Here is a 27,610-nt window from a genome sequence, read left to right as displayed (position 1 = left end):
TTAAGCCTCATGACTTGAATTCCTCAAAGGAGGCTAGTTTTCATCTTAATAATGTCTTAAAATATTAAGTATCATCTTCCTATTAGCCAGATTTATTGTCCTTTCCAGTCCAAAAGTCATTTTCTTTGGCAAATATAATAGATAGAAAACAAAAATTAAGTACCTATCTTCTTTTTATTGTCAATTTTTAACAGTCTCATCAATTAGTCAGCCAACCATCTATTATTAAATACATTCAATTTGCCAGAAATGTAAAGATAAAGAGGAAAAATGACTTTTCTCTCAAGGAGTATATGCAATGGTCTAATCCCTTCTTTCCTTCTCTTCTTTCACTCAATTTAATAAAAACAAACAAACAAATCTTTTTGCCATGTAGCCTTTTCCACCAGCTTTAATTCATTCTAGACATTAGGATTTCTCTTCCTCTAAAACTGAACTTTCATATTCTATTACTTGATTTTCTTTCAATCTCTTATACATATGTTTTTTTAAAAAATCTAAGTTGGTGAAATTTCTATTTTTCCTCTTCAAACAACTCTCATTTTCATGCTCATCAAAATTGTTCACTTCCACAAATTCTAACTATAGTTGTTGAAAAATTCTCATTCTTCTTGGCCAGATATCCTATATAACTTTAGTCCATGGGATGTTATCTCTTTTTCTTCTGAATTCTTAGAAATCTATTTTTTTCAAAATCTAATTTGTATATTAGAATATGCTATCCTTGTCTCTATCAAAATCTCTAAATAGGGTTGTCACATTCCCATACTGTTTTTATCACTTCCTCCCCAACAACTTTTTCTTTGCTTCAAATAAAGATTATATTTATGTCACCATTCCTCTACCTTTTGAATGAAGGATGAAATAACCATGAACAAAGTCAAGAAATAATTAGTTCTGTTTTTTTAGACACTTAAGATGTTTGGGTAAATGAAGTTCTCCATTTATAAGATACCGTGCTTGTGATCTTATTCCCAAAGTCTATCCATTTTGGGGGGAGTCTACAGCTTACTTGGAAGATAAATTCATTTCTCTTCCTTCCTTTATCTTCTCCTAAATATGCTCAACCCCTTCTACTTTCTGGATTTCATTTCATTGGTGCATCCCCTGAAAATGAAATAATACTCTAATCCTCACTGTTTTTTTTTTTTTTGCCAAACCTATTTATTATTAAAAAGGTATTCCCATCTAGATCCTTATTCCAAGCACAAGTCTCTTCCAACCACTTTGCAATGATATGTGCTAGGCCAAATATTTTTCCTTGCATTAGGAACGCTAGAGGAGTGGTTTTCAAACTTTTTGGTATCAGTAACCTTTCATACTGTTAAAAATTATCAGGAATTGTTTATGTGGATTAGGCCAAAAGTCACAAATATTTAATAACTCCTTTATTTTTTGTTTTTAATTTATGATACCACAGCATCATATATATAGGAAATGAATTTACATTACACATGAATGATCATATCTCACAAATGGTGAAAAATAAGGGAAGATTATTTTCAAAAAGTTATTAAAAGATCAGACCCATTTGTGACTTTTGGCCCATCTTGTACTTATCCATACTTACTATATTGCAAATCATAATCCCTTATATTTTGGGGAGGAGATGTGGCAGGGCAATGAGGGTTAAGTGACTTGCCCAGGGTCACACAACTATTAAGTGTCAAGTATCTGAGGCGAGATATGTACTCAAGTCCTCCTGAGTCCAGAGCCAGTGCTTTATCCACTGAACCACCTAGCTGCCCCCTAGCTGATTCTTTTTCAAAGCATCCTCTTCTCTCTTCTTCAGGAGGAATCTTTTTGTTTTTTTGAGTGTTCTATAATCAAGCAAGATTATCTTTGCTATTTTATCTATTAACGAGATCTTTCATATGTATGCAAGATATCTTATTGGAAAAGAGTCTTTGAGTTCATACTTTGCTCTAACAAATTTTTAAAAAATATAATCAACTAATAGGATTGTCTTGTATTTGTTATATGTTTTAATCAGTATTATAATTTAAATTACTATGGACTAAAATTGTTCAGAGCAGCTAGGTGAGACAGTGGATAGAGTAGCAGGCTTTAAATCAGGAAGACTCATTTTCCTGAGTTCAAATCTGGCCTCTGACACTTACAAGCTATGTGACCCTGGCCAAGTCACTTAATCTGGTTTGCCTTAGTTACTCTTTTGTAAAAGGAGCTTGAGAAAGAAAAGGCAAATCACTCCAGCATCTTTGCCAAGAAAACTCCAAGTGGGGTCATCAAGAATCAAACACAACTAAAATGAACAACAGAATTGCTCATCCCCTTTTAAAATATTTTTTCTATTTTTCTCAAAAGAGTTAAATGCTAAACAATAAGTGGGAAAGTCAATGGCTGGTGTGTAGGCACTTGTGTTCTTGAAATGCAATCACTTTCAGTGATGCCCCATGCAGATTAAGCAATTATTTGTTTATTTCAATGTCTGGCATGAATGTGAAAGCAAATTTTATTCCTCTTATTTTCTTTTAAATTGTTGTCTTGCTTATCAAATATAAAATAAAAGTGTACCTGATTAATTGTATATTAGGTCCAGTGAAAAACAGACAGAAAGTATTGAGAAATAAGGTTAGTCAGTGCTGTGGAATATACCAAACTTTATGGAAAGGCCCTGAGGGGAAGCTCCCAGCATGATTAGACACTCTTCTACTTCTCCTGAAGGGCTGTTAAATTCCTTGTTTGTTGCTTATCAAGTCAAAATATTTTAAAAGAACACTTTGACTCCTTTATACTCTACTGTGTTGATAATTGGAGGGGGAAATTCTTTTGAACTTTCTAACACAGAAAAAGCATTTCTCAGATTTCAGAAAGTCTGTTTTTAAATGAACTTCAGGTTCAAACTAAAGACTAGATAAGAGATCTCTAAAACAAAGTGAAACTAGATAGACACTTCAAAGACTAGAGTTGAGGAGGACTTGAATAGTAGATAGGAATAGTGTTCCTTTTAAGAAATAAAATAAATTTCATGAGTTTGTTTTCTATGAGAAGCATTCCTATTGGAAAGAATCTTTTGGGGGAAAATAATACCATAGTCAATTCAGCTTTTTATTGAGACTTGTGATTTTAGATAAATTAACAATATCTTTCATTCCCTGTTAACAAGGAAAAAAAATTACCCTTTGTTTTAGCTGGAATATTACTGACCTCTAATTAGAACATGAAATAGTAAAAATGTGTGCCTAGAGACCTATTCAAGTCTACCAGTGTGGTCTGTAGAATCTTGGGTTTTGTTTTTATTTTATACTTCTCCAAGGGCATTGTACTAGTCCCACAAAATTATTAGGAAGCTGGGGAATTCTCCTGGAGCTTGGAGATGTTGCAATGTGGGGGGAAAGATGGTAAAAGTGGATTGATGCTAATATGAAATTGAATTGCCTTAACAGGTCACCTCCCTGGATAGAACCAGTTTTTAAGGGAAAGGTAGCCATGCAAACTTGACAATGGCATTTCTTGCTGCAGGTCCAAAGGAAGGATAAAATAATCTCATTTATATCATTAGGTACATGTTGTGTTGCCCATTTTACACTAACACTTTATGCTTAATGAATATATGTTTAAGAAAGAATTTGGAAACAAACCTGTGTCCATTTTGTATGAATTGGCTTTTGGGACTAGTAAAGAGCATTAACTACACAACCATTTAAATTTTATCATCATAAACAGTAGCTGATTCTCTGCTGAGGGTACTGAAACAAAATTTTGTCAATTTTCTAACAAGAGTAGAGAAATATGTTGTAACTCCAGAGCAGGCATATTGACTACATCACAGAGAACCATCCAAAACATATCAAAATAAATCATATCTACCCATTTCTTATGATTCACATGAGAAATCACAGTTTTAGTAGGAACCTAAAAAAGTCTTTCCAACAATTATGAATTTCCAACATAAAATTGAAGACCAGGGGCATAGGTTGTGCTTTCTTTACTGTTATCCATTGAAGGCAAGGAATGAAGAAGAAAAAAATAATTTGGGAAAGGAATAGCTATCTAAGTTGGTTATATCTGAGAGTGAGACTTGGGTTCTCTGGTAGTAACAAAATATAAGAAAAAGAGATTACTGAACAGAGATAGAGCATCCCTATCAAACCTGGTAATATTGTATTTGTTGGGTATCTTCCAAATCAAATCAAAAGGATTTTGAACTTAAGAACCTGAAGTCAGAGGAAGACAGCTATATATATATAACCCAAGTTAGAAAACAAAGAATGACTATCGAGAAGAATAGTCATTAACATACCCAGAAATTTAGAGGAGACAAAATCCATGAAAGAAGCTAGTAGTACAATCCATTATTTCTACATGAATTCCCAGAGTTGAAGCAACAATGAGAAGGAAATATAAGTTCTAATGCAAGGAGACAAATTTGAGCTCATAGGTATTACTGAGATTTGGTACAATGGATTCCATGACCAAATTATCATTTTGAACCATGTTTAAAAGAAACAGCATAAATATAGAGCATAGGGTAACATTGTACATCAAGACATGTTTATGGGGTGCTTGCCTTGGCAGCACATAGGCTAAAATTGAAATGATACAGAGAAGATTAGCATGGAAGACTTGGGGTATATGATTGTGATGAAATACTATTGTGCTCTAAGAATGATGAGAAAAATGCTTTCAGAAAAATTTGGAAAGACTTACATGAATTGTTTCAAAGTAAAGTGAGCAGAACCAGGAGAACATTGTACATAGTGTAAGCAAATATTGTGCAATGGTCAACTATTGTTAACTGTGTCCTTCCATCCTATTCCCTCCACATGATATTTACTGTATTTTCTATCTTCTTTTATCCAATCCCTCCTCAAAAGTATTTTGCTTCTGACTGCCTCTTTCCCCACTCTGCCCTCCTCTCTTTTACCCCTACTAATTTATCCCATTCCCCTCCTATATTCCTGCAGGGTAATATAGGTTACTCCACCCAATTGAGTGTGTATGTTATTCCCTCCTTGAGCCAACTCTTATGAGATTAACGTCTTCTGATGGGTGTAAGGTTCATTCACAATCCCACTCCTTCCTCATCTCTCCCTGCATTCCATAAGCCCTTTCCTGCTTCTTTCATGTTATATTTCACCCCATTCTACCCCTTTCCTTCCCCTTCCCCCAATGCAATCCTCTCTCCATTCCATTTTACCCTAAAGATGTCATCATGGAGCAGTAAGGTGACACAGTGGACAAAGCACCTGCCCTAGACCCAGGAAGACCTGAGCCCAAATCCAGCCCCAGACTCAAGACACTCACCAAGCCCCTGACCCCAGGGATGCCACCCAACCCTGATTGACCCACAAAAAAAAATTATGAACAAAAAATAAATGCTTTACAGATATCCCTTCAAAATCAGTTCCTAGCTGTGCCCTATTTCTAAATGTATTCCTTTCATCTGCCCTGATACTGAGAAAGTTCTAATGAGTTAGATATATCATCTTCCCTAGTAGGAATGGAAACAGTTTAACATTTTAACATCCCTCATGTTTTCATTTCTTTTACTATTTACCTTTTAATGCTTCTCTAGGATCTTGCATTTGAAAGGCAAATTTTCTATGCAGTTCAAATCTTTTCATTACAAACACCTGAAGGTCCTCTTTTTCATTGAAATCTCATTTTCTTTCCTGAAATAATGTATGCAGTTTTGCTGGGTAGGTGATTCTTAGTTGTAATTCCAATTACTTTGCCCTCCAGAATATCATATTTCATGTCCTCAGTTCCTTTAATGTAGAAGTTGCTAGATCCTGTGCTATCCTGATTGTGGCTTTACATTTCTTGAATTGTTTCTTAGTGGATGCATGCAGTATTTTCTCCATGACCTGGGAGCTCTAGAATTTGGCTATAATATTCCTGTAAGTTTTCCTTTAGGGATCTCTTTCAGGACGTGATTGATGGATTCTTTCAATTTCTATTTTACCATCTGCTTCTAGAATATCAGGGCAATTTTCCCCAACAATCTCATGGAATATGATATCTAAGCTCTTTCGATGATTATGGTTTTCAGGTAGTCCAATAATTTTCAGATTATCTCTCCTGGAACTATTTTTCAGGTTAGCAGTTTTTTCGAGAAGATATTTCACATTGCCCTCTATTTTTTATTCATTTGAATTTGTTTTATTGTGTCTTGGTTTCTCATAAAGTCACTAGCTTCCATTTGTTTAATCCTAATTCTTTTTTTTTTCAGGGCAATGAGGGTTAAGAGACTTGCCCAAGGTCACACAGCTAGTAGGTATCAAGTATCTGAGACTGGATTTGAACTCAGGTCCTCCTGAATTCAGGGCCAGTGCTCTATCCACTGTGCCACCTAGCTGCCCCCTCAATCCTAATTCTTAGGCTATTATTTCTATAATTTTCTTCAGAGAGCTTTTCCATTTGGCTTTTCAAGCTGTTGACTTTCTTTTCTCATGACTGTCCTGCATCACTCTCCTTTCTTTCTCCAGTTTTTCCTCTACTTCTCTTACTTTATAGCTACAGCAATCCTGCACTACTCCTCCATCTGAGCTGCCACCATTCAAGATTTCTTTCTGGTTCAACACTGGGGTAGAACAACTGAATTCTGCCTCAGCTCCAGCAGAAACCCCTGTATTATCAATCCAGCCAACCACTCAGCCCTCTCACCAGACCGTGTACTTAATTCTAGATGATGCTGATGCTGCAGTGTATATGGAGGTTCCAGGGATAAATTTTTCTGGTGCAGCCTTCCTGGGGCTGGATGTGTGTCAGCACGACCTTGGGATTGTGATCTACTCTCACCCCATTACAGCAGATCCCTCCTGCCAAACCTCTTTCTTTCTTTCATTTTTTTTTTTTTGGTGAGGAAATTGGCGTTAAGTGACTCGCCCAGGGTCACACAGCTAGTAAGTGTCATGTCTGGGGCCAGATTTGAAGTCAGGTCCTCCTGAATCCAGGGCATGTACTTTATCCACTGCTCCATCTGGCTGCCCCTTTCTTTCTTTCTTTCTTTCTTTCTTTCTTTCTTTCTTTCTTTCTTTCTTTCTTTCTTTCTTTCTTTCTTTCTCTTTCTTTCTTCCATCCTTCCTTCCTTGCTTGCTTCCTTCTTATCTTTCTTTCTTTCTTTCTTTTTTGGTCCTGCCAAACTTCTAAGCCATCTTTGGCTGGAAAATTGTCCCAGACCATCTTTTTGTGCGTTCTGTCACTACAGGAATTGTCTTATGGCTTTCTTTGTAGTTTTTGGAGTGGTTGTGACTGGTGATTTTTTTTTGTTGCTGTTCCTTGCACTTAACCATCAGACTCCAGACTCCATTCACTTTCATTGGCTGTCCCCATGCCTGTCATACTCTCTTTCCTTGCTACTGCCTCCAACATCATAAATTTCCTATATTTTTAAAAGGTTAAGAAAACAGAAAAAGCAAAATCTATACCAGTAATCTTGAATTCAATTCCTGAGAAAATTCTAGAATTAAACACTAAATAGATGATCAGAAAATATCCAGAAATGGAAGTTATGATTACAAAGATCTATCATGGCTTTATCAAAAACATCTTACACTGGATCAAATGTTTTGATAAGATTATTCAGAAAGCAGATTAAGAGAATGATTCATACTTTTTTTACATCAATTTTGTAAAGCTTTGTGTTCCATTTTCTCTTCCTCCCTCCCTTCCCACACCCTACCCCCCGGAACTCAAGCAATTCAATATATGTTATACATGAGTAGTCATCGAAAACATATCCATATTAGCTAGGTTGTGAGAGAAAATAGATAAAAAACAAACTTCACATTAAGGAATTGTCAAAAAATGAGTTTCAATCTGTTTTCAGATACTATCAGTTCTTTCTCTGTAGATGGACTGCAATTTTCCTAAGTCCTTCAGAGTTATAGTGGATCATTGCTTTGCTGAAAGTAACCATGTGCTTCCCAGCAAATCAACTTATACTATTGCTGTTATTTTGTATACAGTACATTTCACTCAGCTTCAGTTCATGTAGGTCTTTCCAAGTTTTTCTGATAAAATCCTGTTCATCATAACTTTTATGTAGTACCTTAACCTCGACAAAGAATTTTCTTCAAAATAGCCCAGCAGAGTAGGTATTTGCCATTATAGTCAATCATCGTAACTATTTCCCTCCATCCTATTCCCTTCCCATGATATTTATTCTATTTTCGATCTTCTTTCATCCTATTCCTCCTCAAAAGTGTTTTACTTCTGATTCCCCCTTCCCCACTCTACCCTCCCTTCTTTCACTCTGCCCTCCTTATCCTCTTCCCTTCCTACTTTCCTGTAGGGTTAAATAGATTACTCCTCCCAATTGGGTGTGTAAGTTATTCCTTCCTTGAGCCCACTGATGAGATTAAGGTCTTTGAGCTAATTCTGTGTTCTAAGTTTTTCTTCCTCCCTCCCTCCTCAATCCTCCCTAGGAAATCAAACAATTCAATATAAATCATACATGTGCAGTAATGCAGAACATTTTCACCTTCCTTGAAAGTGTTTTGTTTTTTAATGCTCCCTCCCTCAATCTGCCTTTCCCTCCTTTCCCTCTTTCCCCCCTTATCTCCTTCCCCTGCCACTTTCCCTCAGAGCAAAAATATATTACTATACCCACTTGAGTATGTATGTTATTCCTTCTTTATGCCAATTCTGATGATAGTAAGGTTCACTCACTCCCCCACTCCTTCCCCTTTTCCCCCTCCCCTTCATAAGATTTTTTCTTATTTCTTTCATGTGAGACACCTCTCCCCAGTCCACCTCAACCCTTCCCTTTCCCACAGTGCATTCCTCCTACCCCTCAACACTATTTTAAAGATGTCACCATGGATTAACTAGGTAGCACAGTGGACAAAGCACCAGCCCTGAAGCTAGGAGGCCCTGAGCCCAAATCTGTCACCAGACATAAGACACCTCACACTGCTTGTCCCACAAAGAACAAGGATAAAAAAATAAATGCTTTACAGATATCATACCTACATATTCAATTCACACCTTTGCCCTCTGTCTAAGTATATTACTTTCAGCTGCCCTAATATTGAGAAAGATCTTATGAATCATAAGTATTATCTTCCTATGTAGGAATATAAACAGGCTAATATTTTGATATACATCATGGATTCTTTTCCCTGTTTACCTTTTTATGCTTCTCCAGGGTCTTGTATTTGAAAGTCAAATGTTCTCTTCAGTTCAGGTCTTTTCATCACAAATGCCTGAAAGTCCTCTTTTTCATTGAAGTCCCATTTTTTCCTCTGAATTATTATATACAATTTTGCTGGGTATGTGATTCTTGGCTGTAGTCCCAGTTCCTTTGCCCTCTGGAATATCATATTCCATGCCCTTTGTTCCTTTAATGTAGAAGCTGCTAGTTCTTGCTTTATCCTTGTTGTAGCTCCACAGTATTTGAATTCCTTTTTTCTTGCTGCTTGCAATATTTTTTCCTTGACATGGGAGCTCTGGAATTTGGCTATAATATTCCTGAAAGTTTTCCTTTTTGGATCTCTTTGAGGAGGTGATCAGTGGAGTCTTTTAATTTCTATTTTACCTTCTGCTTCTAGAATATCAGGGTAGTTTTCCCTGACAATCTCTTGGAAGATGCAGTCCAAACTCTTATTCTGATCATAGTTTTCAGGTAGTCCAATGATTGTCATCCCACTTTCTCTTCAAAGTCCCTTTTGAATGTTCCATTGCCTGAGACCAATTCATATTTTTCTTGGAAGCTTTGGATGTAGGGGCCCTGAGGTTGTTATGCTCTTCTGAGGGTGCACCTAGATCTTCCTTGTTTCTGAAGAAACTTTCTATAGTTCCAACTTTCTTTGCTTGCTCATCTTACTGTATTTTACTGAACTTTTAACTCCCTCTTACAGTGGAGTTCTACTTCCAAGCTACAGTGTTCCAAGCTTCAGAGGGTCCCAGATGTTTTGGTTTAAGGGAAGGCAGGTTTTTCTCTCACCTAGCCTGTTCTCTGTTCCAAAGATCACCTCAATCCAACTTACTAATTAACCAATGAGCAAAGCTTTCTGAGCTGTGGTTCTTAGCTTCTAGGAGCCGGTGCACCCTTCCCCACCTGGGCTTCCTGCTGCTCAAGATTTCTTCCGGGTTTCCTTTTGGGGTGGGACAGTTGAATTCCTCCTTAGGCTTCACAGACACCCCTGTATTTTTCACATTCCCCCCAACCCCCTCATCCAGCCATTCAGCTCTCTCACTAGACCTTAAGCTTTGTTGCAGAAGATGCTGGTGCTGCCTGCAGCTTTTTCAGAGGCTTGGGTCTAAGTTCCTCTTGTGTGCAGCTTGTCTGAGGTCTGTGTCAGTGTGATCATGGGGTTGGACTCTGTTCTCAGCCCATCATGCCCCACTTCCATCTGCTGTTGGCTGGAAAAAAACCTCAGCCCATCTTTCTGTCTCATACATTGTTTACCTAGATTTTAGGAAATTTTTCTTATGGAGATTAAGAGACAGGAATTAAATAATAGTAGAGTTATATGGTTTCAATGCTAATGATTGGACTCAAAGAGCAGTTGTCAGTGGTTCAATGCCACCATATCTGGAGGTCTGTATTGGAAGACCCCAGATATCTATTCTTGGCTTTTTGCTGTTAAATATATTTACTGATGACTTGGAAAAGGCATAGATGGTATGTTTATTAAATTTTCAGATGGCACAGATATAGAAAGGATTCTTTACATACCGGATTTAATAATCAGGGTTCAAAATGTACTTAGCTAGATAGAGCCCATGTTGAATCCAAGATAAGGTAATTGAGTAAGGATGAATGTAAAGTCCTTGACATGGGTGCAAAAACAATCAACATCATATATACAAGATAAGCAAGACATAGTTTGATTTTTTTCTGGAAAAGATCTCAGGCTTCAGTGAACAGCAAGCTCAATACAAGTTGGCAGTAAGATGTGATAGTCAAAAAAGAAATAATGCAGTGTTGGTCTGAGAGACATATTTTCCTCAAAAAAGGAGGTGATTGATTTTCATCAGATTTCATGCAGAATAAGGTTCAGTACCTGGTTCCACATTTCAGAGGGACACTAATAAGGAATATTCAGATAAGTTTTACCATTTGAATTCTGTCTTAGGAAGTTTAGCTGATTGAACTGGGGATTATTAGTTGGGAAAAGAGAAGAGTAAGATATGTGTGTGGGTGCATGCATGTTTGTGTCTTTGTTAGTGTGTGAAAAAATCAATATGTTCAAGTATTTGAAGAGTTTTTAAATTTTATTTTATTTAAAGTAATAAAAGTTTTTATTTAAACTTTTGAGTTCCAATTTTTTCCCTCCTTCCCTCTCTCTCCTTCCCCCTCCCTGAGGTGGTGTGATGAAATAATGGGATTTCACAGATACTCAAAGACCCACCTGGAGATTAATCTAGACTGATTGAATCAAGTGAGAGTAATTGACTGCTGATTAGCCTACTTCAAGTTAACTGGATTGTAATTACACCTGGCTATCCCTTAAGAAGTTATTGTTCTGGGGCAGCTAGGTGGCACAGTGGATAGAGCACCTGCCCTGGAGTCAGGAGGACCTGAGTTCAAATCCAGTCTCAGACACTTAACACTTACTAGCTGTGTGACCCTGGGCAAGTCATTTAACCCCAACTGCCTCACTAACACACACACACACACACACACACACACACACAAAGAAGGTATTGTTCTCAGAAGCTAGACTGTGAACTCAACTTGAGAACACCTTCAAAACCAATGGATTTGGATGACGCCAACGAATCAGCTTGAAGCAGTGTGTAAGGACCGCCTCTGTTCCAGACCTATAAAAAGCTTCCACAATCAGCTTGCTAGGGAGTTCCTGATTAAAGCAGGCTTGTGTAGGAGGACTTGAGGAAGAACCCAACCAGGCTGGAACTCTATGTGTGTCTTAACTTTCTGAACTCCATGTTAATACCTGTATGCTTTAATAAATGTTTAATGCCCAAAGACTGGTGTTAAAACTTGTAATTTAAGGTTATCACACAATCTAGATTTTTAACATCACAGTTTGTTGACCATGAAGGGATCTTAAGGATCCCAGTGTTAAGCAATAAGATATAGGTTATGCATTTACAATTATGTAAAACATTACCATATTAGCCATTTTGTAAAAGAAAACTTGAATAAGAGAAAAAAATTAAAGAAAGTAAAAGATAGCATGCTTCAGTCTATTCCATCAATACCCGTTCTTTCTTTGGAGGTAGATAGTATGTTTCATCAATATTCTTTTGGGATTGTCTTGGATCATTATATTTTTGAGAATAGTTAAGTCATTCACAGTATTTTACCAAAAAACATTGCTGGCACTGTGCACAAAATTCTCTTGGTGCTGCTCAGCTCGCTATATATAAGTTCATACAAGTCTTTCTAGGCCTTTCTGAAATCATCTTGCTTGTTATTTCTTATAGCACAATAATATTGCATCACCATCTTATACCACAGTTTGTTTAGCCATTCCCAATTGATGGGCATTCCTTTGATTTCCAATTCTTAGGCACTACAAAAAGCTGCTATAAATATTTTTGAACAAATAGGTCTTTTTCCCTTTTGAGAGAAGCCTATGGGCTATACACCTAGCAGTGGTATTTCTGGATCAAAGTGTATGCATAGTTTTGTAGGCCTTTGGGCATAATTACAAATTGCTCTCCAAGAAAGACTGGTTCTTTTCACAACTTCAACAGTGGATTAATTTTCCAGCTTTCCCACATCCCCTATAACATCCAATGTTTTCCATTTCTGCTATATTTGCCACTCTGATTGGTGTGAGGTGATACCTCAGAGTTGTTTTAATTTATATTTCTCTGATGAATAACTATCTAGAAAATTTTTCATATGATTATAGATAGCTTTGATTTCTTTGAAAACTGCCTGTTCATATCTTTTGACCATTTATATATTGGGGGAAAACTTACATTTCTATAAATTTGACTCAGTTCTATATATAATTGAGAAATGAGGCCTTTAACAGAGATATTTGTTTCAAAACATCTTTCCCACTTTTCTGCTTCACTTGTAATCTTGATTACATTAGTTTTGTTTGTGCAATTCTTTTTTAAATTTATATAATCAAAATGATCTATTTTAAATTTTGTTTTCCTCTTTATGTCTTTGGTCCTAACTTCTTTCTCTGCTCATAAATCTGAAAGATAAATAATTTTATACTCTCTTAATTTGCTTTTGGTATCATCCTTTATGTGTAAATCATGTACCCATTTTTACCTTATTTTAGTATACAATGTGAAATATTGGTGTATACTTAATTTCTGCCATACTGTTTTCCAGTTTTCCCAGCAGTTTTCATCAAATAATGAGTTTTTGTTCTAAAAGCTTGGCTCTTTGGGTTTATCATATACTGTATTACTATAGTCATTTACTATCATTTAATTTGTACCTATTCTATTCCACTGAACCACCTCTCTATTTCTTAGCCAGTACTAGATTGTTTTGCTTTCTTTATAATACAGTTTGAGATTTGGTACTGCTAGACTATCTTCTTTTATATTTTTTTTTCAGATTCCCATGATATCCTTGAGCTTTTGTTTTTCCAGATGAATTTTGATGTTATTTTTTTCTAGATCTATAAAATATTGTTGATAGTTTGATTAGTATAGCACTAAATAAATAACATAACTTAGGTAGGATTGTCATTTTTATTATATTGGCCCAGCCTAGCCATGATGAATGAATATTTTCCCAATTGTTTTGATCTGACTTTTTTTGTGTGAAAAGTGTTTTGTAGTTCTGGTCATATAGTTCCTGGGTTTGTTTTTGCTGGTAAATTCCCATGTATTTTATATTGGCCACAGTTATTTTAAATGTAAATTCTCTTTCTATCTGTTGTTGCTGGACTCATTGGTAATATATAGAAATGCTGATGATTTGTGTGGGTTTATTTTGTATCTTGCAACTCTGCTAAAGCTGTTAGTAATTTAAAGTAGCTTTTTAGTTGATTCTCTAGGATTTTCTAAGTATAACATCATATCATCTGCAAAGAGGGATAGTTTTCTTTCCTCATTACCTATTGTAATTCCTTAAATTTCTTTTTCTTTTCTTATTGCTATAGCTAACATTTCCAATACAATATTAAATAATAGAGGTGATAATGGGCATCCTTGCTTCACCCCTGATTTTATTAGGAAGGCTTCTAGCTTATTTGCATTACAGATAATGCTTGCTAATGGTTTTAGTTAAATAGTTTTAGATAAATATGACTTATTTTAAGATAGGCTCCTTTTATTCCTATGCTCTCTGGTATTTTTTTTTTTTTTTGGTGAGGCAATTAGGGTTAAGTGACTTTCCCAGGGTCACACAGCTAGTAAGTGTTAAGTGTCTGAGGCTGGATTTGAATTCAGGTCCTCCTGACTCCAGGGCCAGAGCTCTATCCACTGCACCACCTAGGTGCCCCCTCTAGTATATTTAAGAGGAATAAGTGCTGTATTTTGTCAAAGGCCTTTTCTGCATCACTTGAAATAATTATATGTTTTCTGTTGGTTTTGTTATTGATACAGTCAATTATGCTGGTAGTTTTTCCAATATTGAACCAGCCCTGCAATCCTGGTATAAATCCCACCTGGTCATAGTCTATGATCCTTGTGATATATTTCTGTAATCTTTTTGATTGTATTTTATTTTTAGTTTTGCACTTATATTCATTAGGGATATTGGTCCATAGTTTTATTGCTCTATTTTTGCTCTTCCTGGTTTGGGTATATGCACCATATTTGTTTCATGAAAGGGATTTGGTAGGACTCAACTTATTTTCTCAAATAATTTATATATTATTGGGATTAATTGTCGTTTAAATGTTTTGTAGAATTGACTTGTGAATCTGTTTGGTCCAGGGGATTTTTTTCTTAGGAAATTCATTGATGACTTCTTCAATTTCTTTTTCTAAAATTAGGTTATTTAAATATTTAATTTCTTCTGTTAATCTGGGTAATTCATGATTTTATAGATATTCATCCTTTTCATTTAGACTGTCAATTTTTTTGTCTTATAATTGGGCAAAATTTGAAGAGCTTTTAAAAATAACTTATTCCATTTGGTACTAGCAGGCAGATACAGAAGGAATGGTAGAACCTTCAAAGGGTCAATTTGGATTTGAGATCAGGGAAACATCTTATGTAAAATGGGCTTCCTCAAGAGGTTAGATGAACAGTTAATAGATCCATTATAGTAGGAATTCCTCCTGTGCATATGTTGGATGAAGTGGCCACTAAAGTTTCTTTCAACTCTCAAATTATGTGATTTTATGAAGCTATCTCTGGTGGAAACTAGGGAGGCATATTGTATGTGATATCACTCCTAAATTTTCCAACTACTGCCTTCTCAGCTAAAGTAGGTTAATCTAGGAATGTAATCTTAAAAAGAATTATTTACAAGAGATTCATCAAGGGAAATACAGCTCTATTCATATTCCTTTGGCTCCTGTTGAAAAAAAATCTATCATATTCAGGGTTCACCACAGGCAACATCACAGCACAAATGACAATTATTCATATTCTTTTAGCGTGTTTTCATTCCACTGGTCCTTTTCCTTGTAATACTTGCCTAGAATTTCTCTTTTATTCCCAACATGATCTAAGAAAAATAAATCTGTTATCAGGCATTGATACATTACTTTAATTTGTTAAATGAGCCTTGCTTCTCATTGTTAAGTTAAAAATCCCATTTTAAAGGAATTTTTATCATTGGCTGAGTAGGTAAGATAAAGATGTTTGGAGATATGGAAATCTTGTGTGAAATCCAGTTAAATGGGCAGATGTCCATTCTGTGTTAGGGGTTTTAATCACTGAACAGTCATCAATTAGACCAAACTTCCTGAAGGTTCCTTCCTTAGCCAATGCTGCAGCTGTGCCTTCAGGCAGAGTAGGCATAATCAGCAGGTGGGAGCAGGAGGGGATAGAAATAGAGTTGGGCAGAAAGTGATCATTAGTATAAGCCATAAACTCTATAAAATAAAGACAGTGAGACCAAGAAGAATCCATATGGTCTACTGTGTAGATTCATAAGCAGAGCCCCAAAGTCATAATTACTCTTATTTAGGGGTTGGGGTTTTTTGAACTTTTATTTTTACATTTAATTTAATTTTCATTTTCAACTTCTTTCCTTTTCCCTTCTTCCTTCTTGTTATATATTTCTAATGGAAGCCGTGCCCTTCCTACTCAGAACAAGATTGGATACAAAGATAATTTGATTTAAATTCAGAACAACACATACATTCAAGCCCAGGCTCTGATATTTACTACCTGTTAGATCTTGGAAAAGTCCCTCTATTGCTTGACTTCATTTACTCCTGTGTATAGTAGGTGTAGGGATTTCATGAGATGACCTTTGATATCCTGTCCAAATCTATGTCTTTTTATTCTGTTAAAAATTTCATAACTATCATCTAACAAATTCTTGAGTATTTTTTATATTGTTCAAAGAGAAATTAAACCATTTTCTACCCTAAATAATTTCAATTACTTTGTTGAGTATGTACAACACTAATACTTTGCTAAGTTTGTACAGTGCTAGCAAAAATTAACTTTTGAATGGAATCTGTCATACCATGAATGAAAATATTGATTTTAATAATATAAAGGATCGGGAAGCTAGTTATCGAAGTGGATAAAGCACTAGTCCTGGATTCAGGAGGACCTGAGTTCAAATCCAGACACTTGACACTTGACACTAGCTGTTGTGACCCTGGGCAAGTCACTTAACCCTCATTGCCCCGAAAAAACAAACAAATATAACAAAAATAAACAAACAAACAAATACAAAGGAGATTTTCTATTGGTTATTCTATTTTGTTCAATGCACTCTGCTAAGTGAATATAAAGAGAAAAATGGAATTGTCCCTTACTGCAGAAAGTTTAGCTATTACAAGAAGAAAACAGTATATATGCAGATATGCAGATAAGTAAATACGAAATAACTGTGGTTATCAGAAAATAATTCTTATAAGAGGTAGCTCCCAAGTTGTGCCTTGAATAAAGTTAGGGATTGTATAAGCAGAAGTGAGGCCAGGAATGCATTCCAGTTGGGGAAAGGCAGGGAGACAGGATTGGTTAATTAAAAATATGGTCATTTAACCAAAATCTCCCAACATTCAAATCATAACTTAATTTTTAGACCCTTTGGAAGATCTATGGATGAGTTAAGGATTCATCAAAAAGCTTCCAATTGTCTAATTGGGAAAGAGCGCTAGTAGGGAGCAAGTGGTCTGTAAGGTGAGGAGTTTTTAAATGACCTAGAAAATTTAGGTTGCTTACTGATGATCATTAACAGATTTCCCCCTCTACAACTAGAATAAGGAGTATCACTTATGTTAAATTTAGATGGATACCCAAAAGGATCATAACAAAGCAAATGATTTCTCTACTAGCCTTCCTGAAATTCCTTCAATTTGAGTTACTCCTTTAGTTTAAGGAATTGTGTCTTTAGATGGTGCTCTAATATACCACATGATTGTGAGAACAACATAACATAAGCTTCTTATAGTTGACACTGGTACAAAGCAATTTCAAAATATTGGATAGCAGAGCTCAAGGCCTTCAAAGAATAGGTCAAGGAAAGTGAAGGGTGCTATATCCATTGACTATTTTAGAGTGTAAAAACAGGTGTTATATGAGACACAGATTACATGAATATTTTCATTATCATACCATAGCTTTTACTAATGGGAACAGTTATTTCTGGTTAACTGAGTGTTGTATTTGTGGGCATTTATGCACAAATCTCTTACAAAATGGTGAAGAAATGAAACACCTTAGGTAACTTGAATTTTCTCAACTCATAACACATTTATTGTATTCTTATGCATACTAGCCCTGCAGGGAATAGAGCTAAGTGGTGAGGGAGGAAATTGAGTTGATCTACCCCACTTACATTAATTCACTCTAGCCCAGATACCTTTATCAGGTGAGAACTCTGCCACTGAATCAAAGAATTAAAGGTATTAAACTAATATGTACCCAGTCACACTGTTTAAGTAAGGGTATAAAATGGCACACTAACTTGGAACGCAAGAAGAATAAGACAATAAACTATTCCCTTCAAAAACTTATTCTCTACCAAGAATCATAATGTATGTCCATATATAACTATAATACAAAAATATGCAATGAAAATAATGTAAAATGCTATATGAAGTTGAAGGCTGAACAAATATTTTTCAGCTGATCTGTTGAAGAACCTTTCATTCAGATGACATGGCTATGAAAAATGGCTATGGATTCAGTTGGTAGAAATTAGAGCAGAATGAAGTTGTACAATCAGATTAAGTTGAAGATCATGAGTAAAATCATAGAACCAGAGAGCCCAAAGCATATTTGGAGTATGTGAAATAGCTCAGTTTGGCTAAAATGCAATGTGAAAACAAATTATTTTTTTTGAATTGGGCCAACATTTCTATTATTAAGCTTATTCAGGTCAGTCATCCTTGGTAATATAATAGCTATCCACTAAAATTAAATTATTTATATAATGAGGTGGTACAGATTAATCTCCCTCTACCATATTATAGCTATTATTTTCATCAACATCATATTATTTACTATATTATTATAGTCAATATGGGCATGGTTCCCAATGGATCACAGATTAAGGGAGAAGCAACTTATTCACAAAATTAGGAAGACCCCATTGGTTCAAAATTGTGATCCCAGATGAATGATTGATGAGATAAATTTCTTTTCAGTAATGAAGTAGGACTCTTAATTTCAATTACTGGCTTCTTTACTAGAAGAGTTTAGAAAAATGAATACAACTTCACCTTTGGAAGAGGAAGCCAGGAGCAGCTGTAGAGAATAGCAAAAGGAACATAAATAGAAGCAGATGAACATTTTCTTTCTCTCAAGGTAGGTGGGATGAAGGAAAATTTTGAAATTTGGGGTAATTAATTTGAGTGTTATTTGGTAGGTGATAGATGTCATTGAAGGATATGAGTAGGTGAGTGATATGTTTAGACTTTTGCATTGTGAAAATTTCATCACAACAATGCCAAAGGTGGGCTAATGCAGTAATACAGTCTGAGGGAGGGTGATGTAAGTTAAAATAAGATGAATATTATGGAGGGAGAAACAATAGGATCTGGTAACTAGTAGGAGGTAATGGTGGAAAGGGAAAGCATCAAATATTTTTAATAGACATTTACTAAGTACACAGTATGCTCTGAACGCTGTACTTGATTCAGGGAGCCTTCAAGGTTATATAAATCATAGACTGTGCATTCATATAAAGGACCAAGAGTTTTGCTGTCTGACTGGGAAATTGGTGGAACCTTCAAAAGATAGGAAGGTTGGGAGAAAGGGCAGGATTTGAGTTTAAAATAGTGAATTCATTCCTGGATATATTAAATTAGAGGTGACAGCAGCATATGAAGGCGAAGAAATTCATTAGGAAGTAAAATATGTATGATTGGAACTCAGGGGAGAAGTCAAGGCTGGAGATATAAATTTGGTATTTATTTGCAAAGGGGTGATTTTTGAAATCAAGGGAATAGCTGATGTCACAAAAGGGAGAAAATATAGGAAGAGAAAGGGGCCAAAAAAAGAACCTTGAGAGATGTCTATACTAATGGGGTGGATTTTAAAAAATAACCAGTTAATGAAGTTTAGAAAAAAAATATTAGAAATGTGAAAGAACCAGTGTGGAGCAGTGTCATGGAAGCTAATGGAGGAGAAACCATCCAGAAATGGAGACTACACATTGTCAAATGCTACAGAAAGATGGGGAAGAAAGAAATCTGAAAATAAGCTATCAGAGATAACAATTGGGCAGCCATTCATTATATCAGAGAAAACAATTATGGGGGATGAAAGCCAGGAAAGAAAGTTTTAGGAATGACTGAATCTGAAGGAAGTCAAGGCATCAAATCTAGACTGCATTTCTTAGGTGTTTAATATTGGAACTGATGAGATGGGGTAGGGATGAGAAGAGTACCAGATAGGCTAAAGAGTGATGGATAGACTTGAAGTCAATTCAGGTCAACAAGCAATTATTAGGTGCTTAGTATGAGACAGGCAAATATAAATTCAAAGTGTTACACTGAGAAACCATTGCTGGTTTCATTGTTACAAGGACACTACCACACCTACTCCCTTTTCTCTCCCCTAAATGTCCTCTCTATTCTGGACTCATGCATTTTTTTAGACTGAATTCAGTCCTATGGAAATTTAGTATTTAGGGAGAATGGGGGTCTTGATTCCTCTTTGCCACACTCAGGTGTATTAAACTCCTACCCTGGTGCCCTGGAGAAAAAAAATCATTCATTCAAAGCTTGGGCTTTTATTCATATCAAGGATCCTTAAGTGAGGGGAGTCAAAAGATTTTCAACAAACACTGTGAATTAGGTATGGGACAGGTATTTTTCCTATATAGAAAAAAAATTCTATGGATACAAATGATTCACCTAGTGGATTACTTAAAATAGATTTAAATGATTGAATAACGACCCATTATGAACTCTTAGGAAGCTAGATATTTAAACCTCATTGAGAAAAATGATTTTTAGGACTGCTAATAGTAATGGCTACTTTTCAGTCCATTTTCTACTTTCCAAATAACTCTAGTTAACCCTTCCAGGAGTCCTCTTCTTTAAAGAAACTTCCCTGGCAAACAGTAGATTCCAATCCATGGATTTGATGGCTCTCTGTACTCTAAAAATTACAATATTACTTCTAAGCTTGTATATCTTTTCTTGAGGCTGATGTTTTGCCACATATTCAGGAAAAGATTCGCAAAATAGAGAAGACAGCAAGGAGCCTAGGTGCAAGATCCTGTAGTTGAGTCCTTTGTATAGTTATCGTATGGGTGTATATACAATTGGGATTGACTTTGACCTAAGGAGGCCTCAACTATACTGAGAAGAGGTTGAGGCTCTCCTTTTTCACTCTTCAATTCATTAAACTCCTACCCTGGTGCCTGATGAAATATTATGCAAATCTTAGACTTTGGCTCCTATCTAGGTTCACTGAAAAAGTAGAGAGAGTAGAAAGGTCCTAAATGTGCAATGTAAATCAGATATGGTACAGGACATTATTTCCTACACACACTAAAAAAAATGCTAAAAGATATATAGTTTTAAAAAGACCCACATTTGAAAAGATGACTTTAAACAGGATCTAATACCTTAACATATAACTACTATTACAATCTCTTAGGACACTGATACTTAAGCCTCAGAATACCAAGCACTTTGAAGGATTCTAGGCACTTTAAGTTTCACCTGAATCTGCACTGTCTCTGATATGGCAGGCATGGGACTTGTGCTCTTCCTTTGGTTGATTCTTGCCTTCTCCAATGCAGGAGCTTCCCTTTCCACTACTCAGGTCTCTTTATTAGACCTGGGACTTCTGGACATCTTGAATTTGCCAGGTGAGCTCCAAGACTGGCTATGTCCACCTTGTGAAACGTTTTTGGTCACCTAAACAGGAAAAGAAACAAAGAACAAAAATAAAAGCCAGGCAATGACTCAGATAAAAGCTCAACTATAAGAGTCCATACTCCAAGTAGGAAGAACTGTTATATGGGGGAAAAGAGCAATTTCCAAGCACCTTTCACTGTGTGGAAAGTCTAAAATCAGAGCACTAACACAAAGGTAGGTTAAATCAAGACAGTGAACTATAAGCTCTCCACTTTTCTTTTTGTTTTTTAAATTTATTATTTACTTATCTTCACATTGTTTTCTGTTACAATTTCGAGTTTCAAATTCTCTCCCTATCTTCCTCTCTCCCCTCCCCTCCCCAGTGATAAAACAAGCAAAATGATTTCAATTATACAAGGGAAATCATGCAAAGCATATTTATGTATTAGCCATATTTTTTCATTTTAAAAAAAATTTATTTTATGTTTTTCTCAATTACGTGTACATATATTTTTGAGTTCTAAATATTTCTCCCATGCTCCATTCCCTCTCCCCTCCCAAAGCCAGCAAGCAATATGGTATAGGCTATATATTACTATCATGTTAAACATATTTCCACATTAATCAGAACAAAAGGAAAAATTCAAGAAAGAATAAATAAGAACAATAACAAAAAAGCAACAACAAAACTGAAAATAGTATGTTTCAATCTGCATAAGACTCCATAGTTCTTTTTATGAATGTGGAGAGCATTTTCCACCACAAGTCTTTTGGCATTGTCTTGGATCATTGTATTGCTGAGTTGACCATCACAAAATGCTGTTGATATGGTGTACAATGTTCTCTTGGTTTTTCTCATTTCACTCAGCATCAATTCATGTAAGTCTTTCAAGGTTTTTCTCAAATCCTTCAGCTTATCCTTTATTATAACATAATGATATTCTATTACATTCATATACCATAACATATTTAACCATTCTCCAATTGTTTGGCATCCTTTCAATTTCCAAATCTTTGCCACCACAGAAAGAACAGCAATGAATATTTTTGTACATGTGGGTCCTTTTCCCTTTGTTATGATCTCTTTCCGATACAGACCTAGTAGTGGTATTACTGCGTCAAAGGGTATGCACAGTTTTAAAGCCTTTTGGGTATGGTTCCAAATCCGTCTCCATAATGATTGGATCAGGTCACAGCTCCACCATTAGTGCATTAGTGTTCCAATTTTCCCACATCTTCTCCAACATTTATAATTTTCCTTTTTTTTTTTTGTCATATTATTCGATTGGATAGATGTGAGGTGGTACCTCAGAGTGGTTTGAATTTTGCATTTCTCTAATCAGTAGTGATTGAGAACATTTTTATATGGATGTAGATAGCTTTAATTCCCTAATTTGAAAACTATCTATTCATATCCTTTGACCATTTCTCAATTGGGGAATGACTTGTATTCTTGAATATTTATTTAAGTTCTCTATATATTTTAGATATGGAGCCTTTATCAGAAATACTGCCTGTAAAAATTGTTTCCCAGCTTTCTGCTTTTCTTCTAAACTTGTTTGCATGGGTTTTGTTTGTGCAAAATCTTTTAAATTTAATATAATCAAAATGATCTCTTCCACATTTCATAATGTTCTCTATCTCATTTTGGGGCATAAATTCTTCCCCTCTCCACAGTTCTGACCAGTGAACTATTCCTTTTATAATTTGCCTATGGTATCATACTTTATGTCTTGATCTCATAACCATTTTGAATTTACTTTGGTGTATGCAGTAAGATGTTGGTCTAGGCCTAGTTTCTGCCATACTATCTTCTAGTTTTCCCAGCAGTTTTTGTCAAATAGTGAGTTCTTATCCTGGATGACAGACAGAGTCTTTGGGTTTATCAAACAGGAGATTGCTATATTTCTTTACTGCTGTGTTTTGCGTGCCTAACCTATTCCACTGATCCTCCTCTCTATTCCTTAGTCAGTACCAAATAGTTTTTGATAATTGCTGCTTTATAATATAGTTTTAGATCAGGTACAGCAAGGCCACCTTCTTTTGCATTTTTTTTCATTAATTTGCTTGATATTATTGACCTTTTCTTCTTCCACGTGAATTTTGTTATTGTTTTGTTTTCTAGCTCTAAGAAATATTTTTTGGTAGTTTGATTCATATGGCATTGTATAAGTAAATTAATTTAGTTAGGATTGTCATTTTTATTATATTAGCATGGCCTACCCATGATCAATTTATATTTTTCCACTTGTTTAAATCTGATTTTTTGTGTGTGAAAAGTGTTTTGTAATTGTGATCATATAATTCCTGGGTTTGCCTTGGCAGGTGGACTCCCAAGTATTTTATATTGTCTACAGCTATTTTTAAAATATTTATTTATTTATTTTAGTTTTCAACATTTGTTTAGATAAGATTTCCAATTTTAAATTTTTCTCCCTCCCTCCCCTCCCTCCCCCCCTCCCCTAGACAGCAGGCAATCTGATATAGGTATATATATCTGCATTAGTCATGTTATAGGAGAAAAATCAGAGCAAAAGGAAAAACCTCAAAAAAGAAAAACAATAGGACCAAAAACAAAAGAAATTGTATGGTCCAATCAGTGTCCATATTCCACAGTTCCTTTTTTTTTTCTGGATTTGGAGAATCTTTTCCATCATGAGTCCTTTGGAACTTTCTTGTACCATTGGATTGGTGAGGAGAATCTAGTCTATCACAGTTGATCAACACATAATGTTGATGGTACTGTGTTTACAGCTATTTTAAATAGAATTTCTCTTTCTATCTCTTCCTACTAGACTACATTCATCATATATAGAAATGCTGATGATTTATGTGGGTTAATTTTATAACCTGCAACTTGGCTAAAGTTGTTGTTTCAAGTAGTTTTTTAGTTGATTCTTTAGGATTCTCTAATTATACCATCATATCATCTGCAAAGAGTGATAGTTTTGTTTCTTCCTTGCGTATTCTAATTCTTTCAATTGTTTTTCTTCTCATTGCTAAGGCTAACATTTCTAGTACAATACTGAATAATAGTGGTGATAATGTATATCCTTGTTTCACCCATGATCTTACTGAGAATGTATCCAACTTATACCCATTGCATATAATGCTTGGTGATGGTTTAAGATAGATACTTTTTATCATCTTAAGGAAAGCTCCATTTATTCCTTTGCTCTCTAGTGTCTTTAATAGGAATGGATGCTGTATTTTGTCATAATGTTTCTCTGCATCTATTCAGATAATCATATAATTTTGGTTAGTTTGCTTATTGATGTGGTTGATTATATTGATAGTTTTCCACATACTGAACCAGCCCTGATTTCCTAGTATAAATCCACCTGGTCACAGTGTATTATCCTGGTGATAAATTGCTATAATCTCTTTGCTAATATTCTATTTAGAATTTTTGCATCAATATTCATCGGGGAGGGGCAGCTGTGTGGCGCAGTGGATAAAGCACTGGCCCTGGATGCAGGAGAACCTTAGTTCAAATCCATTCTTAAACACTTGATACTTACTAGCTGTGTGACCTTGGGCAAGTCACTTAAGCCTTATTGCCCTGCAAAAAAAAAAAAAGATAACTCTAATATTCATTATGGTAATTGGTCTATAATTTTATTTTTCTGATTTTATTTTCCTTCCTGGTTTAGGTATAAGCACAATATTTGTCTCATAGAAGGAATTTGGTAGAATGCCTTCTTCACCTATTTTTCCAAATAGTTTGTATAGTAGAGAAATTAATTATTTTAAAAATATTTGGTAGAAATCACTTGTAAGCCCATCTGGCCATGGAGATTTTTCCTTAGCGAATTCATTGATGTCTTGTTCAATTTCTTTTTCTAAAATGGGCTTATTTAAGGATTTTATTTCCTCTTAAGATGAGCAGTTTTTATTTTTGTAAATATTCATCCACTTCATTTAGATTGTCAAATTCTTTGGTATATAGTTGGGACAAATAGCTCATAATTATTGCTTTAATTTCCTTTTCATTGGTGGTGAGTTCACTGCTTTCATTTTTTTTTTTTTTTGCAGAACAATGAAGGTTAGGTGACTTGTCCAGGGTCACACAGCTAGTAAGTGTCAAGTGTCTGAGGGTGAATTTGAACTCAGGTTCTCCTGAATCCAGGGCCAGTGCTTTATCCACTGCACCACCCAGCTGCCCCAACCCTTTTCATTTTTGATGCTGGTAATTTAGTTTTCTTCTTTCTTTTTTTTAAATCAAATTAACCAAAGGTTCATTTATTTTATTTTTTTATAGAACCAGCTCTTAGTTTTATTGATTAATTCTATAGGTCTCTTACTTTCAATTTAATTAATATCTCCTTTAATTTTCAGAATTACCAATTTTGTATTTAATTGGGGATTTTTAATTTGTTCTTTTTCTAGCTTTTTTAGTTGTATGGCCAATGCATTGATATCCTCTTTCTCTAGGCATTCAGAGATATAAAGTTTCCCCTAAGAACTGCTTTGGCTGCATCCCATGAGTTTTGGTATGTCTAATTATTGTCGTTCTCTTGGATTAAGTTATTGATTGTTTCTTTGATTTGTTGTTTGACCCACTCATTCTTTAGGATGAGATTATTTACTTTCCAATTCATTTTTGGCATATTTGTCCAGATTCTTTATTACACATTATTTATATTGCATCATGATCTAAAAAGGATGCATTTACTATTTCAAACTTTCTGCATCTGACTGTGAAATTTTTATGCCCTAATACATGGTCAATTTTTGAGTATATGTTATGTACTGCTGAGAAAAAGGTATATTCATTTCTGTACTCATTTAGTTTTCTCTAGAGATCTATCATACTAACTTTTCTAAAATTCTTTTCACCTCCTTAGCTTCTTTCTTATTAATGTTGTGGTTCAATTTGCCTATTTCTGAGAAAGGGAGGTTGAGGTCCCCCACTAATTTGGTTTTGCTATCTATTTCTTCCTATAATTCTCTTAACTTCTTCTCTAAGAATTTGGATACTGTACCACTTGGTACATACATGTTTAGTATTGATATTTCTTCATTGTCTATGGTACCTTTTAGCAAGATGTAATTTCATTCTTTACCTCTTTTAATTAGGTCAATTTTTGTTTTTACTTTGTCTGAGATAAGGGTTGCTATTGTGCGATTATGTAAAACATTGCCATATTAGTGAACATTATGACAGCATTAGAAAGATCAATGACAATTCAGAAACCCCTGCCACTTTGGCATGCAGAGAATTGGGGAACCAGTTAAAACAATGTGGCATACCCCAAACTCTAGCAGCTTAAATACCTTAAAATTTAACAAGCATTTCCTTCCACAGGCAAAAGCACTGAAGCACATGGCCTAGTTTTCTGGCCCACCTCAATTTCTCCCACCCTTTCCCTACCCTATACCTATTTTTTTTAATCCTTTTTGTTTTTTGTTTTGTTTTGACTTTTGAAAGTCACTGAAAAGACCTGGAATTCACCACACCTTTAAGTTCTTTAAGAGCACAAAAGGGTGCTTAGCGAATCTTTTGCTTTTTATTTTTGGTTTTTGGTTTTGCTTTGTTTTTTTTTTTTACTTTTGTTTCTTTTGCTTTTCTTTAAAACTAAATTTTGTAAACTAAGTGATTATTCAAAGACATTTTAAGTATATGCTGTGGGTGAGGCTATCGGGCCTCAGAAGCTACCAGAATTCTTCTTTTTTTTTTATTTACTCTTTCTTTTTGAGAGAACCATGAGTTCTAATGAGTTTTGTTTTATTTATTTATTTTTCTCCTTTCTCTTGTATGTTGTTCTGTTTAACTAAAAAATACCAGAAATTGCTTGATACCTCACTGAAAACATTGAATATTGAATCTTGCTAATTGAAGTCTTACTTCTTTTTGATAAATTAATCACCACTTTAAGTATCTGCTACTGTTATACTAGAGAATTCATGTATAAGATCACATGGTTTACTTGCTAAAAGAAGATTATGTGATAATGTCTAAAAGAAGATTATGTAATAATGTCTAATATAATCAGCTATTTACATTCGTTTATTATTTATATGTCATTATACTCTGGGTATGGTTTGGAATTATTGTATATATCACTAATATATTCTCAGTTATGCAGCATAGCACACAATTTTTACCATCTTACTGTCTTTGGTGAAATTAATGAGATTTCAGAAATATGGAAACTTATCATTTCAGAGACTAACGTGCTGTGAACTCTGATGCAGGCCCTGGAGAGAATATATGTGCAACAAAAGGAGAGACAGGTATATGTAAGTCCATGGTTTGCTTATGATGGTGACTATGTAGAGCACAATTACTAGGCACAGTC

At 35.0% G+C, this 27,610-nt stretch overlaps 1 pseudogene; it reads left to right on the top strand.

Moving 5' to 3' along the window:
* Positions 1–4,523: 4,523 nt before the first annotated feature.
* LOC122737740 lies at positions 4,524–4,618 on the top strand (annotated as a pseudogene).
* Positions 4,619–27,610: the final 22,992 nt, after the last annotated feature.

This window comes from Dromiciops gliroides, chromosome 1 (genome assembly GCF_019393635.1).
Source record: "Dromiciops gliroides isolate mDroGli1 chromosome 1, mDroGli1.pri, whole genome shotgun sequence".
Taxonomy (NCBI): Eukaryota; Metazoa; Chordata; class Mammalia; order Microbiotheria; family Microbiotheriidae; genus Dromiciops; species Dromiciops gliroides.
This window is presented reverse-complemented; position numbering and strand designations above follow the sequence as displayed.